This window comes from Empidonax traillii, unplaced genomic scaffold (assembly GCF_003031625.1).
Source record: "Empidonax traillii isolate 1590-97213 ecotype Southwest subspecies unplaced genomic scaffold, ASM303162v1 scaffold546:size877293, whole genome shotgun sequence".
Taxonomy (NCBI): domain Eukaryota; kingdom Metazoa; phylum Chordata; class Aves; order Passeriformes; family Tyrannidae; genus Empidonax; species Empidonax traillii.
Window position 1 is genome coordinate 502,725 of NW_020955739.1, and position 4,992 is coordinate 507,716.

Genomic DNA, 4,992 nt, shown 5'->3' on the forward strand with positions numbered 1-4,992 from the left:
ATGTAATAGGTGTCACCAGGGTAATTGCTGTAGGTCAGTTTGCCAAAAGACCACTTTGTACCAAACTTTTTTAGTTTCATCAGTGAAATGGACTGCAGAGCAGAAGTGGATTTTGTGAGTGTCCATTTTCCTTTCTGATCTTTTGGCTCTGCTTTTATATATGTCCTTTAAAAAGAAATGTTAAGCACTATGTACTGACAGCTTTAGATTACTGAAGTATCTTCAAATTTGTCTGTCTTGCAGAAAGACTAGACAAGCAATTCCTAAATAAGTTGTTGTGTTTTAATCCCAGCTGGCAACTAAGCACCACAGAGCAGCTCTCTCATGCCCTTCCCACCCCCACCCCCTGGTCTCCACTGGAATGCGGGAGAGAGAAAAGTGACAAAACTCACTGGTTTTATAGACACTTTAATAGTTAAAGTAAAAGCTGTGCACTAAAGCAGAGCAGAACAAGGAATTAAGTCACCACTTCCCATGGGCAGGCAGGTGTTCAGCCATCTCCAGGAAAACAGGGCTCCATCGTGAGTAACCATTAGCTGGGAAGACAAATGTTATCCTTCCAAACAGCCCCCCCATTCTCCTTCTTGCTCCAGCTTTAGAGTGAGTCTGTGGAGGAATTATGGACCTGATAATTTAACCTTAGTTCCTAGAAAAAAAATTATGGATATGGTTACACTGAGCACCGTTTAAAGGCATTTAAAGAATAATGCCATCATTTAATCACAGTCAATATGGGTTCAAAAAGGGGAAAGTTCTATTTAACTAATTTGATATCCTTCTGTGATAACGTCACCTACCTAGTGGATGAAGGGAAGGCAGTGGATATAGTATTTATACATCTTAGTAGGGTTTTTATATTATCCCTCATAGTATCTTTCTGGACAAATTGCCTAGCTGTGGGACGTGCAAGTTCACGGTCCATAAGAACTGGATAAGAAGCAGAGCTCAAGGGATTGTAGTGAGTGGGGCTACATCCAGCTGATGACCAGTCACCAGCGCTGTTCCTCAGGGTTCAGTTCTGGGGACAGTTCATCTCAAAGTCCAAGTAACTTGGAGAGGGAGGTGCTTACCTCTTTTCCCTGGTACCTGGTAATGGGAAACATTGAATGGTTTAAAGCTGAACCAGAGAAGGTTCAAACTGGATATTAGGAATCATTTCTTTGCTGACAGATGGTCTAACATGGAACCAGCTTCCTAAAAAGGTGGCTGATGCTCCAAGCCTGTTTAAGAGGTATTTGGACAATTCCATTAATTACATGGTTTAACTTGATTAGCCCTGAATTGGTCAGGCATTGGGCTAGATGATGCTTATACATCCCTTTCAACTGAAATAGTTTTATTCTGTTCTGTTCTATAATATTTAATCTTAAATGCTAATGCTTTATATTGGTGATGACTGATCACTGCATAAGGTGCTGCCTCGGCAACAAACATAGGCAAAAAGAATAGCTATCCCTAAAGAAAAGACTCAGTGTACTTCGATAAAACTCTCTGACACAGTTTTTTTCTCCTTAATCTCTAAAGTCAGAGCATAGAATCCAAAGCATGTGAGTAGTCTCTGAATGACTTGGTTATTTTCAGATGGCTAAACCCTTGATATAAGCACTATTAGAATAGATAGTATATTCTCTTAAACTTTAGATTTAGAGAAATGATGGTGAGGGATATTCATGCATACTAAAAAAGTCTGGTTTGCTGTGACTCACTTGATGTATGACTTTCTACAGTTTTTCAACAAATAGGAGAAACAGTTGCATTACAAATGCTTGGAATAGAGAAAACATGATGCCATTCCCTTTCCCCTGGTTATGGAATATTCAGAACAGCATTCGTCTGCATTAACTCATGTATTTAAATGCTAGGGTTTGAATTGAGCTTGAGACTTCAGGCTTCTAAATTTAGTCATGGGATCCAGTTGGCTAATGCTGGCACCTCATTTATTCAGAGAGCCAGTCTTCCGGAAGAATTTGTAACAGAAAGTTAGGACTCAGTTTTAGCTAGGAAGGCTTCTTCCTAAATGGTGACATTTTTTCAATGGATGTTTCAATGTTTCCCCCCTTCCCATTACCTCCTCCCCCCCCCCCCCATCCCGCTTACACAGCAAGAGAAGTTCTCAGCCTTACTGTCTAGTATGTGAGAAGAGAGAGACAGCCCTAATAGACATACACTCAGGCCTTGGGAAGGTGGGGGGGAGAGAGAGAAGATACAAAAAGCCTTGGAGGAGGAGGGATGTTGCCTTTTGCCCCTGAAGGCTCCATGCGTGCAACATCGTATAAAAAGGTGATCCTTGCATCTGATATAAACTTTTTTCTTTTAAAGCCTTTCACTACCTTGGCATTCTTTGGAAGAATACCTGCATATGCTTACCTTACATATTCATATGAAAAACTGTAGATAACCTTAAAGTGAGATATCAGATCCCAGCACTATTAGTTATAGGGCAGTTTCTCAGAGGCAAACCAAAGTATCAAATGCCATTGGAAACTCCTTGGGGTATTTGAGACATTTTCATTAAGCTAGATCTGCAAATGACCTCTGTCCTCACAGGTCAGAAACTGGAGGTCAAGCATAGTATTCTATGTCAAATTGCACTGAAAACTAAGGCAAATTGGGGAATTTTGACAATTCATCTAAGACCTACATCTGTCATGGAAGCTTAAATATATATGTGCAGACACAGTTAGACATTTGGAGTCTGCAGTTTAAACCCATCTTAAAAGTTTAAGATATTCTTGCTCAAAAAAAATTCCAGTACTTTCTACTTCTGAAACTTTTTATGGCAACCCAGTAATTAATAAAAATTATGTGTGAGTTTGTTTTGTATTGTTTTTTATTCTCAATCTGATTTGCAATGTAAATAAAGTTTTATTTCTCTGTCCTGGTTTGGGTCATACATACATAGCATGTATGAGGGGCAGAGCCTGTAGGCATGTGGGCATGGCCAAGACACTAATGTTATTCAATACCATCTTATATCATTGCTGGGATAGGGAAAAGGTCTATCACTTCAGAGAAGAAGGGCATCCCTTTCCAATCAGGGGAGCTAATGTGTTGGGCTAGGGTCCATCCCCAATTATTTCATTGTCCAGGGCTTGGTGAGCATTTTGCATATGAATCACTCTCTGTTTTTTAGGTTTTTGTCATTGATATTGTTGGGGTTAGTGTTCATTTTAGTATTTAATTGTTGTTTCCAGTAAAATCATTCTTAAGCCATGATTTTGCTCTTGCAATGCTCAAATCCATCCCCCAGGGGGAAAGGGGAGGGGAAGTGGGTGAAGCGAACAAGCTGCATTCGGTTTGGGAGAGTCTCGGTGGGGGGCCACTGAACTGGGGACTACCATTCCTAAACTACAATATTCTCCCATGTACTAAGACTTTCTAAACAGTCTAGATTAATATTTTTAATTGAGGTAGTAATTTCATTCACAGACAACTGGCCAGCATGGAACAATCACATAAATATATATATCTGTACCCAAGTCCAAATCAGATTTGTTAAATTTCAGATTAATGGCTTATACTTTTAATTTTCCTCATATTCACTTTTCTCGTAGTCCTATATGATTGTTTCACTTGCATCCACAGTCCGAGATGTCATACCTATTTTACAACCCTCATATGGTTATGTGAGAGGTTTCATATCGCATTCAAATAGAAGTCCAAAGCTCCCTTGCTCGTAAAGGATTAGTAAGGTTGTTCAGTCAGCTGACCTGTATAGATTCAGCACAGTACTCCAAACGCAGAAAGACTTCTGTTTTGCCTTCTCTTTCTAGTCTCTACTCAAGCACTGTAATGCTATTTATTTGAGAGAAATATATTAATATCTCTACAAATTGTTCAAGGATAGGAGTATTACATTGCTCTAGATCTGACTGTGGGCTGCAAGAAAAAGGAGTAGCCCTTTTCACTCTTCTTTAGCCTTCTTGTAGCTACTCGATCCTTCTGTCTTCCTTGCAACAGAAGACGCCATCAAAAATTATTTCTATCAGAAGCAATACTCAAACATTTGTTTCAGGGAAGGGCTCCAAGACACAGACAGTTTTTTGCATTCTGTAAGACAAAACCTTTTATTCTGAAAAGAACTTCAGTTTTCCAGTTCAATGCAATGAATACTTTGGAAAACCAATTAAAACATAATAATAACATATTCAAAAAAATCTCTAGTCTATTAAATGGTTGATTGTAGCAGCAGTCTTTTAAGAATGTATTTGGTAATTTACAAAATAAGTTAACACCAGTATTAGCATGAAATCAGTGGTCATTTCTCCCAATGAATATCTCTTTAATGTACATTACTGTTTTCATTAATCTCTTAAATTTGTTGTAATAAATGTATTTGCAACTCATTATTGTAGCTTAAAGTCTCTATGTGGATATCTGCAATAGATTTGCCAAATAAAATTTATTATTTTATTTTCTTTTTTCTTTTTTATTGTTGTTGTTTTGGCTACTGTACAAAGAATGAAACAACTTTGTTTTCTGTTTAAAATCTTAACACTACTCAAAATTACTCAAACTGATGATACAGAAACTGTGGAAATGGAAATAAATGGGGAGGAAAAAGTAGGGTCACCTTCTAGTGCTGTTAGTTAGCTTAGACTGTATACTTTATCAAAGCCGCTTTCATTTCTTGTCCCTTTTACATTTATTTTCCCCTTTGCTATTTTTCTCTTCATCTGTGCATTTGAAAACCTTTGTTGTTATAAGCTCACTGTTTTTTCCAGTAGACAACTGACATTAATAGCAACATCATACCATACTGCGCATCACAATTCTTGAAATAAAAGATATCAAATGGAATTGACAGCAGCCCTTTACATATTTCAACTTTATATAGAGTATTTTGATTAGAAATAAGCCTCTTCTGATCAGTGCTAATCTAATCAGAACAACAACAACAATAAAAACCAAACAACATTTTCAAGCTGTGTAATGGTTTCATGGTTGTCAACAATATTTTGTTATCTTGATATTGAAACTTGTAAGTTAAAC